Consider the following 14,175-nt stretch of genomic DNA (forward strand, 5'->3'; position numbering starts at 1 on the left):
ATGTAAATGTGTTTTTGGTAGCTCAAGTCCCACTGATTACCGCCCAATTTCCATAACTCCCATATTATCTAAAGTTTTTGAACGTCTTCTGGCAAAACGTCTTAATAGGTTTGCTGAAGGTAATCATCTATTCACTAGTTTGCAATTTGGTTTTCGTAAAGGCCTTGGAGCATGTGATGCCCTTCTTACAATCTCCAATACTGTACAGAAATCTGCTGCCTTTGACCGTGTTAATCATGAGGCCCTTGTTTTCAAACTGAAACAGTTGGAAGTGGATGGGTCGTTTCTTAGCATTATTATTGATTTTTTAAGTAATAGATCTCAAATGGTTGTTGTTGATGGGCACCATAGTGAGTACAGTATAGGAATGTGATATTCGGTGTTCCACAGGGTAGTGTTCTTGGCCCATTACTTTTCATACTAGGCTATATACACATGACATGTGGTTTGGCCTAGAAAACAAGCTTGTTGCATATGCAGATGATGCTACTCTCTTTGCATCAATTCCATCCCCTGAAATTAGATCTAGGGTTGGTGAATCCCTTAATAGAGATTTAGCTAAAATTAGTGCATGGTGCAAATTATGGGGTATGAAGTTGAATCCTAACAAAACTCAAAGTATGATTGTAAGTAGGTCAAGGACGGTGGCTCCTCAACATCCGGATCTCAGTATTGATAATGTTTCTTTAAATCTGTATGAATTTTAACATTTTAGGTGTGATTCTCGACAGCAAATTTACTTGTGAGAAACATATAAGATCTGTGTCTTCTTCAATTGCACAAAAAAATTGGCTTTTTGAGAAAGTCTTACAAGATTTTCGGTGATCAATCTATTCTGAAGAAGTGTTTTAATTCTTTCATTCTACCTTGTTTTGAGTATTGTTCTCCTGTCTGACGTTAAGCTGCTGATTCTCATCTTAATTTGTTGGACAGAAACTTACGGTCTATTAAATTTCTTATTCCTGATCTAGATATTAATCTTTGGCACCGTCGTTCAATTAGTTCATTATGCATGTTGCATAAGATTTTTCATAACTCTTACCATCCTTAACATTCAGATCTCCCTGGACAATTCTATCCTGTTCGTAATACTAGGCAGGCAGTTAATTCTAATAGCCAGGCCTTCTCCATCATGAGGCTCAATACTAAACAGTATTCCAGAAGTTTTATTCCAGCTGTTATCAAGTTGTGGAATGATCTTCCTAATCGGGTAGTTGAATCAGTAGAACTTCAAAAGTTCAAAGTTGGAGCAAATGTTTTTATGCTAATCAGGCTGACATGAATCTTTTTATAGTTTATATATGACATATCTGTTTTTGACGTTGTTAATAGTTTATATAGGACATATCTGTTTTGACGTTATTACTGTTTTAGAATGATTTATTGTTAACTTGCTCTCATCATTTATTTATTTCCTTATGTCCTTTACTCACTGGGCTATTTTTCCCTATTGGAGCTCTTAGGCATAGCCTCTTGCTTTTCCAACTAGGGTTGTAGCTCGGCTAGTAATAATAATAATAATAATAATAATAATAATAATAATAATAATAATAATAATAATAATAATAATAATAATAATAATGATAATAATAATAATATAGTGTTTAGTGATTTGATTTCCAAATTTTACTTGACCTAGCCAATGTCTGATTTGCTTTTTTCAATTTTTCACTCAACTCTAATTCTAAAGACCCTGTATTAGAGATCATAGTTTCTAAATACTTAAATGATTCTACCTCATTAATCCTTTCTCCTTCCAACTATATTTCATCTTCCATTGCATACTCTGTTCTCATCAGCTCTGTCTTTCTTCTGTTTATCCATCTCGTGTTATATATCATGCATTCTGGTAAGCAAGCATTGCAAATCCTGTGGTGTTCTGCTAACTAGGACAGCATCATCAGCATACTTTAGGTCTGGTAAATTCCTATCACTAATCTAGTCCAATCCCTCTCACCCATCTCTGACTGTTCTACACATTACAAAATCCATGAGGAGGATAAACAACATAGGTGAAAACACATTCCCCTGAAGTACTTCGCTGTTCACTGAAAATTCATTTTGATAAGACTCCATTATCATTAACTTTGCACTTGCTATGCTCATGAACAGACTTAATTAAATTTACATATTCAAGAGGAATTACACAATAACGCAGGACTCTCTGCAAAAATTGGCCGGTGCACACTATCAAAGGCTTTTTCATAGTCCACAAATGCCATAAAAAGTAGATTTCTATATTCTACGCATTGCTTGCCATTCCCAGAATCAAAAACACCGTAGGCGTATGTGAAATCTGTGTGACAATCATGTGCAAACTTGAGGTTAAGGTTAGACCTTTTGCTCGACCTTGACCTTTGACCTAGGACTATCAAAATTGAATCACCTCCTAGCATAATAAATCTCTGACAGTTTCACTATTCTATGAGTAAAATTATGGCTAAGAAATTGTTCACAAACAAACGAACAGACAAACGGGCGAAAACATAACCTCCTCCCAGCTTGGTCGGTGAAGGTAATAATAATAATGGGAAAATTATATGGGGGTAGCGTAACAGAAAATTGGAATAAAAGATTGCATAAGATATAGAGTGGAGTATGTTGAACAATTTGTGGGACACCCCATTTGGAGCTTGACACTACATGTAACAAAAAAGCTAATGTTCGCTTATGAGATAAGAGGGTGTTGAAGAAATTCTTCGAGAAAATGATAGAGGATAAAAGAAATGGATTGATTAAAAATATTAGAGAAGGATGAAATATATAGATATAAATGATTAAACTTTCAGGAAAATAGGAAGGGGAGAATTAAAGACCAAGATTAGAGAAACAGTAGTAAAAGATGGAGGGAGGAGATAAAAGGAAAAAAAAAAAACTTTAGAAATATGTGAAAAGGGAAAAGATAAAGTAAGAAAGGGAATATTTTATGATAACAGGGAAATATTAATGATAATGCATACTGTAGAGCTAGAGTGAACATTTAAGGTTAAATTATAGAAAAAGTTACCACTTTACCTTCGAGAACTCAGCGAAGAGTGGAGAATTACAGTAGTAACGTGAAGAGAAAAATAAGATATTTAGAATCGTTTCACTTAAGGAGGAATGAATAAAAAAATAGAACAAATGATATACCTAGAAGAGAGAATGGATAGTTAAATCAAATCAACAGAAAAAAGGAAGAAAACTTAGGAGGAGCCGATGAAAAGGCATATTTCTCCACATTGAACATATGGTCATACCTGTTGTTAGCGCCAATTTGTTTACGAAAACAGACAGTTTTGTTTCGCCAAAGTTTAACTAAACTCTGTGGAAATTTAGGAAACACAATTTGAAACATTTTCCCATGGTTAGTATCCATTTACTCTTTATTATTTAGAAAATGGCAACATACGATAATGGTTTATAATTAATCAATGGGACATAGTACTATTTTCCGCAACTCGTTTGCATTTTGAGTAATATTATAGGCATATTGTCTAGGGTAGGCCTAACCTACAGGCTAGAGTAGCTTTCCATGCAACTATAAAGCCTATAGTAGGTTTCTAACGAATTTAAATTTTGACTGATTGAATGTTCACATTTTGACTAACCCCATAGGTTAGGCTATTAGGACAATGGTAGGCAGCAGATTAGGCCTCGAGTATTGGTAGACGTACGGAAATCATAGTAATTGATGTTTTATTTTGGAAAGGATCATATTTAATGTACGCCCATTTCCTTTCAAAGAAAAGGTATTTGTTTACAAGACCAGCCTCTCCACTTACCCCCAAATTATGCAGTCCTGCAGCTCTCCTCTTCTTGTACCGTAATTAGGAGGTTCTGCAAATGCTGGGAAAGCTAAAGATGGCAAGATATGTTGAGCAAAGGGGGGGGGGGGAGTTTATAATAAAACTAGCTTGGTTTCCTCACTAAACAACCTGGAAATGACATCGTCAACATAGTCAACCAAACAGAAGTTCATGATGCCAGCGTACATTTGATATATATTCAAAATATATGCTAAATTAAAAATGGAGTTATAACTCAAAAGTGTCACTATTTGTGAATTGTATATTTTATGGACATTTTTGAGCAATTACTCCATTTTAATTTAGTATATGTTTTCAATATCAAATGTACGCTGGCATCACAAACTTTTGTTAGGTTGACTGTGTTGATGATATCAGTTCCAGGTCTTTTAGTGAGGAAACCAAGCTTACCCCTCCACCCTTGCTCAACATATCTTGCCCTTTTTTGCTTTCCCAGCATTTAAAGAACCTCCTAATTACTATACAAGAAGAGGAGAGGGAACCTTTGTATATCAGCGGGCAGTTCCTCAAGCGTTGATTAAAAATGGACATCAGCTAACCTAAACTTTCCTCCCTAACCTAACCTACAAGTCGTGCCCTTACCTACTTACCTAACGGTTCTGCAACCCCCCTTACACTGCCGTATTCTAAGCTAGCCATAATAATACATACAGGTGGCCGCTATCATACATACATCCCGAGGAGAACTGCAGGACAGCATAATTTGGGAGTCAATGGAGAGCATGGTCTTGTAAACAAGTACCAAAGAAAATGAGATTTTGCTATTGTATTTATACTGTAGGTAGGAGGTTTGGTCACATTTAGAAAAAAATAAGTAAAAATATTGGTAATAATATGATAGAGTCCCACCCAGGGCATTACCGCTTACTAGTATATATGAGCTTGATGTTTTTCTTTTTTCTCGAATGAAGCGAGCGGACGGCGGGGCTAAAACCACTTTGACTCTATCGAAATATTACCAAAGTCTAATGGTTTTTGCTTTGCTGTGCGCTTGCTCGTTCATAGAAAAAGAAAAACCTCGAGCTCCTGTGTACTGGCAAGCGGTAATGGGCCTGGGTGGGACTCTACCGTAATATTACCTGAATGTCCAGCTTAACCTATTCGATCTGATTACTTTAATCTGCTAGGGTAAATTTATGATACTCTAATTTCTAGCCCAATACTTGAGCCCTGTATTTTTCTACTCCCTCTCATGTGTTTCATGCATTTTTCACCATGATTATTGAGGCAAACCACCCGTTTAGGAGTTTTTGGACCTCCTTTTATGTAAACAATTATGGGGGGACCCCTGTGGGAAATGGGTTTTTGAGTGGGGAAATGCCAAATTTGGATGATTTGCAGCACTAATAATGATCAGAAATGCATAGCAAAAGCAAGTTGACTAGTTGGTAAAATATATAGTTGTTCCATAACTGGAATACAAACCACGTTTTTTAACCCTTTTACCCCCAGGGTCTCTGGAAATTTCCAACCCTTAACCCCTAAGGGGTTATTTTTTTCCCAGCACATTTTGCAGTATATTTTTTTCAAATTGCTCTAAGAGCCTTAATTTTTGTCATAGAGAGGTCAGGTTGGTCTCATTCTCTTGGAAAATGCCTGAATTTTCTCAAAATATTATCAAAAAAATGAAAAAAAATTTTTTTATAGCATTTGTTTCCAAGGACGTACCGGTACGTCCATGGGGGTAAAGGGATGGGTTTTGTGAAACGTACCAGTACGTCCTTTGGGGGTAAAAGGGTTAAACATCTGACTTAGCCGGTGGATATATATATATAGCTTACGTCTCTGATGTCACGGCAGAAATTCAAAACTCGCGGCAATCGCAGATTGGGTAGCTAGGTGTACTACTAGCGCCACCACTCGCCAGGTAACTAGAACCATTCCAGGAGTCCTCAGATCTTCTCTGCCGCCATTGCTGGCGACATCATTGGAACATTCGCTTGTTATAACCTTCGATTTTCGCAGTATCTTTGGTGAAGTACTTTTTTTTTTTTTTTTTTAAGCTTGATTGGATTTACTTACGGATTCCCTTGAACATCTTTTTGATTTGAATTATTTTGACCTTTGCTTGTTGATCTCTCTCTGGAATTTCCAAAATGGCTGACCCTTCCCCAGTTTATAGAAAGTGTGTGAAAGGCTGTAAAACCCGCCTTCCTAAGGCCTCTATCGATCCCCACTCTATTTGTACTAAATGTAGAGGTAAAAATTGTCAATTAGGGGATCGATGTGATGAATGTGTATTGTTATCTGAGAGTGAGTGGCTGGATTTCGATCGGTATACTCGTAAGTTAGAGAGAGATAAAGTCAGACGAAGTTCTTCTCGTTCTAGAGAATTTTCCTCTCCGCGTGTCCCTGAACCTACTTCCCCTGTAGTGGTAGTTCATGAACCTCTTACTGTTACTGCTGAGCCTTCACTTAAGGATATGATGAGTGCTATTCAAGCCCTTGGTGTTAGGGTTGAGTCGCTTGCTACGGACAGGAACCAACTAATGTCCGATGTGAATATGCTTAAAAGTGCCAGTATTAGTGCCAAAAGTGCGGGGAATGTGTTCAGTGCTGTGGAGGGTGCGTCTGCTCGTACCTGTCGTTCACCTAGCCTAAGACCTCTTCCAAGCTCCCCAACCCCTGGGAGAAGGAATGTCGATCGGCGAAAGGGAACGAGAGGTGTAACCGCACGAGCAGACGTCCCCTGAGTGTTTCTGTTGACGTTTCACGAAACGCTCGCCCTCACCATGGGAAAGGTGAGGTTAAGTTTACCTCATCTTCAGATGACGCTTTGGTCAGTAAAGAATATAATCGTGACTGGGTCAAGTTTCCAGACCTCTCAAGAGGAAAATGATCTCAATAAATCAGAGTCATTCATCGTCTCAAATTCCTCGCTGTAGTCATTGGAGCAGTCCAGAGCGATTGCGTTCTTCTGAAGAAGGTTCTCCTGCCAAACGTCCTCTTAGAATGTCTGGTTTGGACAAGCTTCCAGCGATTGCTATGCAAGTTCCTGGATCTGTTGTGTCGTCGTCTGAACGTTCCAGGCGTGACGTGAGCGGGGAAGAAGGCGAATTGATCGCTGACGTTTCGGGCCGAACTTTACCTCAAGTTGACCCTAAGTTGAGCCTGTTACAGGACATGCAGCTTAAGCTGTCTTCAATTATGCAGTCATATCGACTAGTTCCCGATCGTCATGAAGCTTCGCAACCTGAGCGTCGTAACTTGGTTAAGCTTGAGCTTAAACGTCAAGCTTCCAGGCGTGAAGCTGAACGTCAAGCTGAGCTGTTAACTTATAATGACGTTCATCATGCAATCAAACGTGACGCCGAACGTCAAGTTAAACGTGATGTCGAGCGTCAATCATATCAAGTTAGAACTTCAAGTTGATCATGACACCAAACGGCAAGTTGATGCTGGATGTCAAGCTGGCGCACACGGCGCCCAATGTCTAGTTTGCGCACAGGCGCGCAGACGTCTTTATTCCAGCTGAAGTCTTGTCAGAAGATGTTGATGATCCTCTTTCCGCAGCTGAACCTTTGGAAGACTTATCAGAGGAAGAAGAGCCTAAGACCGCACAGCATTCTGTAGACCTTAAGAAAATAATAAAAGTTTTTATGGAGGAATTTCCTAGTCACTTTGTTCCTGTTGCTCCAAGCTCCCCTCCATCAGAGTTCACCTTGGGGACAGCAACTCAAGCTCCTATTTTTACAAAGATGGTTCTTTCAAGATCATCTAAGAGAGCTTTAAGATTGTTGGGAGACTGGATGCAGTCCAAGAAAAATCTAGGCAAGTCAGCTTTTTCTTTCCCTCCAGGTAGACTAGCTTCCAGGTCAAGTGTGTGGTACGAGACATGAGAAGTTCTCGGCTTGGGAGTACCTGCCTCTGCCCAGGGGGACTTACTCAAGCCTAGTAGACTCTTCTTGTCGATTAGCCATGAGACGTAGTAAAATTTTCTGGACGACTTCGGAACTCGATCATCTTCTCAAGGGCGTCTTCAGAGCCTTCGAGGTTTTCAACTTTCTCGACTGGACTCTGGGAGCCTTGGGGAAGAAAGTTTATTCTTTTAACAACAATGATAGTTTTATTCAGATTATGTCTTGCATGGACAAAGCTGTTAGGGATGGCTCTAACGAATTAGCAGCCCTTTTTTTACGGCTGGAGTTCGCAAGAAAAGAGCTCAGATGTGTTCTTTCCTTGCCATGGGGGTCACCCCTTGTCAGAGGTCTGAATTACTGTTTGTGCCGCTCTCTCATTCTCTGTTCCCACAAGAACTTGGGAAAGAGGTTGCTGCATCTTTAGCCCAGAAGGCCACCCATGACTTGGTCTCCAAGACAGCTCGAAAAGTACTTCCAGCTTCCTTTTCTAGCAACAAACCAAAAGTGGATACTCCTTTGTGTAGATTTATTCCTCCCTTTCGAGGTAGACCCGTCAGTAGGGGTAACTCCAGATCTGATGGGAAAAGAGGAAAAAGGAGGGGATCAAGATCGGGTCGAAGCAGGGTCTGACTGCTTTCAACTTCAGACAGCAGTTGGGGCCAGACTGAACAACTTCTGGCAGGCTTGGGAGAGAAGGGGAGCGGACCCTTGGTCCGTCCATTTGCTGAAGGAGGGATACAAGATTCCTTTCATAAAGAAACCCCCTTTAGTTCAAGATCCAATAGATCTCTCCCCCAGATACCGAGAGGACTCAAAGAGACAGGCTTTCTTTCTACAAGTGTCCCTCTTGTTGGAAAAAGGGGCAGTAGAGAGGGTACAGGACTTGCAGTCTCCAGGTTTTTACAACCGCCTCTTCCTGGTTCCAAAGAACTCGGGGGGGGGGGGGGGGGATGAAGACCAGTCCTAGATGTAAGCGCTCTCAATGCTTTCATTCAAAAAACGAAGTTTTCGATGGAGACTTCCAGAACTGTGCTAGCAGCAGAAAGGAAAGGCGACTGGATGGTTTCTTTAGACCTCCAGGACGCCTATTTTCATATCCCTATACATCCGAACTTCAAACGTTACCTGAGGTTCGTCTTCGGGAAGGAAGCATTATACTTTCGGACCCTGTGTTTCGGCCTCAACATCGCTCCTCTTATTTTTACAAAGCTTATGCTAAATGTGGCAAGCTTCCTACATTCAACAGGTATCAGAGCCTCCCTGTATCTGGACGACTGGTTACTCAGGGCGTCTTCCTTCAATCGCTGTCTTGAGGATCTCAGAATGACATTGACATTAGCAAAGGAACTGGGTCTTCTTGTCAACACAGAGAAGTCCCAACTGATCCCATCTCAGAAGATTCTTTATTTTGGGGATGGAGACTCAGAGTCTAGTTTTTCGGGCAAGGATAGAACAAACCCTCTTAAAGATTCGTCTGTTTCTTGGGAAAAGAAATTGTTCTGTGAGACAGTGGATGAGTCTGGTGGGAACACTCTCCTCACTGGAGCAGTTTGTCTCCCTAATTCTCCGCCCTCTTCAATTTCACCTCAACCACTATTGGGACAAGGAGAAGGGCCTAGAGACAGAAAGTATTCCACTTCCAGAGTCTGTCAAGAGTTGCCTACAGTGGTGGAACGACACAACCAAACTTCAGGAGGGCCTCTCGCTAGAGCAAAGGAGCCCAAACCTTGTGTTGTGTTCCGACGCTTCGGACTCGGGGTGGGGAGCAACACTGGGCAAACTGGAGTGCTTGGGTCTGTGGACAAAAGACCAAGAGAGCCTCCACATCAACCAGAAGGAGCTATTAGCAGTTCTGTTAGCCCTTCAAGGTTTCGAAAGGTTGATTCTGAACAAAGTAGTGCAAGTAAACGCAGACAACACCACAGCATTGGCCTACATTTCCAAACAAGGCGGGACCCACTTGAAGTCCCTTCACGAGACTGCAAGGGAGCTTCTTGTTTAGGTGAAGGAAAGGAACGTCACCTTACTCACAAGGTTCATCCAAGGAGAGAGGAACGTGATGGCAGACAGCCTCAGCAGAAGAAACCAAGTCATTCCCACGGAATGGACACTGCATCAGGAGGTTTGCAAGAAACTTGGGCGGATTTGGGGTCGTCCGTCCATAGACCTATTTGCAACCTCGAGAATGAAGAGGCTTCAAACGTACTGCTGTCCAGTACCAGATCTAGAAGCAGTCCACATCGACGCTTTCCTGCTGGACTGGTCTCACCTGGATTTGTACGCGTTCCCCCCCTTCAAAGTCCTGTACAAAGTCCTACAAAAGTTTGTCTCTCATGAGGGAACCAGATTGACTCTAGTTGCTCCCTTCTGGCCATCAAGAGAATGGTTCACCAGGGTACTTCAATGGATGGTGGACATGCCAAGAAGCCTACCAATGCGGAGAGATCTTCTCAGACAACTGCACTTGAAAAGGTTCCATCAAAACCTTCAAGCTCTACGTCTAACTGCCTTCAGACTATCGAAAAACTCACAAGAGCTAGAGGCTTTTCGAAGGAGGCAGCCAGAGCTATCGCTAGAGCAAGGAGGACCTCTACCATCAAGGTCTACCAGTCCAAATGGGAGGTTTTTCGAGATTGGTGCAAAGTCAACTTAGTTTCCTCATCCAGTACCTCTCTGACCCAAATCACTGACTTCCTTTTACACCTTAGGAGAAAATGCAATTGTTCCGTAACCGAAATACAAACCACGCTATTTACATGGGGTATTACTTTCGGCATAGCTGAAATGGCGAGCCATTAGATTTTTAACGAGGGTTAACTACCCCCTCTCTAGTTAGCGAGGGGGTAGGGGAGGGGTAGCTAGCTACCCCTCCCCCCTCACACACCGGTGAACTGATTCACTTCGCTTTTGGCTCGGGTGATGGGCAGATGTGTCTGCTCTCACCCTCGCGTGGCAGCCATTATTGTTTTGTCTTTACTTAATTACTTACTTTTTCTTATACTTAATATATGTATAAACATTCTTTATGTTTATGTATATATTTGGGTATAGAAATTTAGTAAGTTTCCTTTTCAGGTTTGTGCTATGTGTGTGTATTGTATGACAACGTCACCGCATAGTTCCAGGCCACCGCGGTTTCATGTCAATGGGGCGCGGCCTCTCCCATGGTCCTTCGGTCGTTCCTTCGGCTTCCGATAATTCGGCCGCCATGGGGAATCGTCATCGCTGGACTTTCTTCATTCATCTGTTTTCTCCGCTGTTCCTCCTTCCCTACGGGGAACTTGGACTCTCAGCGAAGGGAACGTGGGAGTTTAGATTGACTACGGTCTCTCTCTACTTGAGGTCGTTCACCCTTTTACTACTACTACGTACTATTACGGAAGCTTCTTTCCCGTGCGGGTTGAGTTGCTATTCCGTTTTATTTGTCTCAATTATTTTTAATGAAATCTAATTGTATTTGTTAACTTTACAGCTTTCTGTGGAGAACTCTTCCCTTTGGGGTTCAGTGGTTCTTTCTATTTGTGAACATTCTTAGATGAATTACATAATTATAATTCTGTCATAATTCTGTTTTTGTTACAGTTCTCCGCCCTCCCCCTTCTCCCGTGAATGTCAGTGGGGGAGGAGGGCGCATACTTAATTTGTAATTCTTATGTTTACTCTTCCCTCGGGGTTTCTCTTCAGAGTTCCTCCCGGGGGAATTTTTTGTTAACTAATCATTTATTTTTCCCAGTTAACGATCCAGTTTTTCTTCGTTTGCCTAATGTGCCAACGAAGCAGAGCTGCCCTGTTTGTGCCTGGGGAGTCTGCTGTTGCTGCTGTCTCTCTAGAACATCGTCATGAGCGTGTTCCCTTCTCTTAGAAGTTCTCCCGTGACAACTGTCAGCTCTTTACTTCATCTTAGAACGCTAAGGAGGTTCGCCTCCAGGGGTGGGTAACTTCCCTTCTGAGGGAGGTTCCCTTCCCAGGTGGAGTTTTTTCCCCTGCAGAGGGGGAACTTTTCATACCTTAATAATTCCTGGATGGGTTTTCCTGGTCCTCGGGCGGTTTTGCTCTTGGTGCTGATCGACCGCTCTTGTAACCATGCTCAAGGGGCTGAGGGGTTGCAAGGCCGGACCATGGAATTTCATGCGACTACTGTATGCTCTTGGGTCTGAGTGGTCCCACCTGCAGCTATGCTCAAGGGGCTGAGCAGCTGCAGGATCAATCTGGTGACCTCTCTCGTTCGCGAGGGAGGCCACTCATAAGGACTCCTCTTCGGAGGATTGCTCCTTATAGGTCAGCTTGCTGATCCACGACCCTAAAGGGCGCCATCATCAGTGTCTGCTAGTCTCTTCTACGAAGTGTTCTCTCTCGTTCGTGAGAGAGGCCACTCATAGAGACTCCTCTTCGGAGGATTGTTCCTGTTTAGTCCAGCTGGCTGTTCGGTACCTCTCCGCAGTTCGCCGTCTCCTAGACCTGCTGACCTGCCGTCTCCGTTTCTGGCTGCTGACGCTGTGGGCACCCACGCACCCCGTTCTCCAACGGACACTGGTCCCTTCGGGGCAAAGGGGCTTTCTCACACTGTGAGTAAATCCCTTAAGCGCCAGGTATCCCCTGCGCGCAAGCGCTTGTCTACTGTTCCTGCAGTTCCTGAGACTTCCTTCCAGAGGAATCCTGTACCAGTCCTGAGTTAGCGCACAGGCGCTCACCAAAACTTCCAGTGCTGATCGTCGCCCTTCATCCTAGCGCAACGATCTTCTTTTGCGCGCTAGCGCTGACGATCTTCTTTTGCGCGCTAGCGCTGACGATCTTCTTTTGCGCGCAAGCGCCGACGATCTTCTTTTGCGCGCAAGCGCCGACGATCTTCTTTTGCGCGTAAGCGCCGACGATTTTCTTACGCGTACAAGCGCCGACAATCTTCTTTCACGAGCGAGCGCTGACGATCTTCTTACGCGCGCAAGCGCCAACGATCTTCGAGCGCCGTCGATCTTCTTACGTGCAAGCGCCGATGATCTTCTTGGCGGACGATCTTCTTTGGCGCTCTAGTGCTGACGATCTTCCTACGCACATAAGCTCCGACGATCGTCCGCGCGCAGACTCCGATGGTTCCCCGCACCAACGATCTTCTTACGCGCGCAAACGCCGACGATCTTCTTGCGCGCACAAGCGCCGAAGATCTTTAAGTGCCGTCGATCTTTAAGCGCTGTCGATCTTCTATCGCGCACAAGTGCCAACAACCTCGTATGCGCGCCGACATTTTCACGGGCTCTTCATTCTGTTCCTGCACGTCAATCTGATTCCTGCTCACCCTATGATGATGGAGGAAGGTTTTGAAACCTGGTCCCCCATCGAGGAACTCCCACGCTCCCCTCCAGCGCCTAAAGCTACGTTTCCGTCTGTCTTCCTACAGCCCTCTTCTTCCATCGAGCTACGCGTGGACCCATCAACAACGCGGCACGAGTCAGGCCCGTCGGTGAGAACATGCAAGTCGTCGGGCTCCTCGGTCGAAGCCTACTCTTGCTCCTCGGAAGACGGAGCCCCGAGGGACCATAGGAGACGTCGTGAGAGGTCCCGCAGGAGACGTTCTCGCTCCCGCTCCAGATCCCGCCACGGGGGTAGGCGCTCTAGATCCCCCAGGAGGAAGTTTAGGAGAAGTGACTCCCCGGGGGAAGAATGGGTCGTCATCCCTTTTAGCAAACTTCTCGAGATGTCAGCAGTTCCGGGCCCCTCGAACTGGCTCCCAAGGGCTCGCTCACCAGTGAGGTAAGTATCCAGCGGCAGATAGGATCGACGGAGGGAGTCGTCTCTTCAGGTCCCAGCGGACAGGCATAAGTCCGCGAAGGTTCCGACTCCATCCGCCCAGGGGAGAGAGTCGCCCCTTCGGTCTGGCAGCTGCGTCCCGACCTCCAAGTCAATGTCGAGTCGGCAGGAACGAGACAAGCAACTCCCTTGGATGAGCAAGCCCGCATCTACCTGGACCTCCTTAAGCAGGGATAACTCCAGGACGGAGGCCTCCGTCCTGACGGCGATGCCCATCCTACGCCCTGAGCCGCCGAAGTTGGACCATTCCAAGATGTTTCCTCCCCCCCTCCGCGCGGCGACCTCCGTCACTGGCAGCGGAGCTTCCTACGGAGGAAATGGACGACAACGTAGAAGGTTCAGCAGCAGAAGTTTCGCCCTACAGGAGGGTAATAGGACTCATTAGGAGGCATCACAGACTGGACGGACCCGAGCCCTCCTCCGACGAAGTCTGGCTCTCGAGCCTCAGCAGGCTGGTTGATGCCCCGGTGCAGCAGAGACCCTCGCTAGTCCTCCCTTTGGCTAGGGATGTTAGGCTGGGTAGGGCTCACGTGGACAAGATCGTTGCCAACCATGCAGAAGCCCCCAAGACCCAGACCTCCTCCAAGCTTCTTCAAGACCTAAAATCCCAGAGCCGGTTTTACCTTTCTGAAGGGCATCGCGCAGGTCCCTGTACTGTGGAGCCTGCAATCGCCATCCTGGGACAAGGAGCAGCTGAAGAGAGG

The 14,175-nt window shown here is 44.3% G+C and overlaps 1 protein-coding gene across 1 annotated transcript in view; it reads left to right on the forward strand.

The window, feature by feature from the left end:
• The first annotated feature begins 3,160 nt into the window (after window positions 1–3,160).
• The window catches only part of LOC137640061 (recQ-like DNA helicase Blm), a 394,741-nt gene continuing 383,726 nt past the window's right edge, over window positions 3,161–14,175 (forward strand). The window contains exon 1 of the mRNA XM_068372487.1: window positions 3,161–3,346. The gene's annotated coding sequence lies outside the window, so the exon portion shown is untranslated. The remainder of the gene's footprint in view (window positions 3,347–14,175) is intronic.

The sequence above is a fragment of the Palaemon carinicauda genome, chromosome 4, assembly GCF_036898095.1.
Source record: "Palaemon carinicauda isolate YSFRI2023 chromosome 4, ASM3689809v2, whole genome shotgun sequence".
NCBI classification, from domain to species: domain Eukaryota; kingdom Metazoa; phylum Arthropoda; class Malacostraca; order Decapoda; family Palaemonidae; genus Palaemon; species Palaemon carinicauda.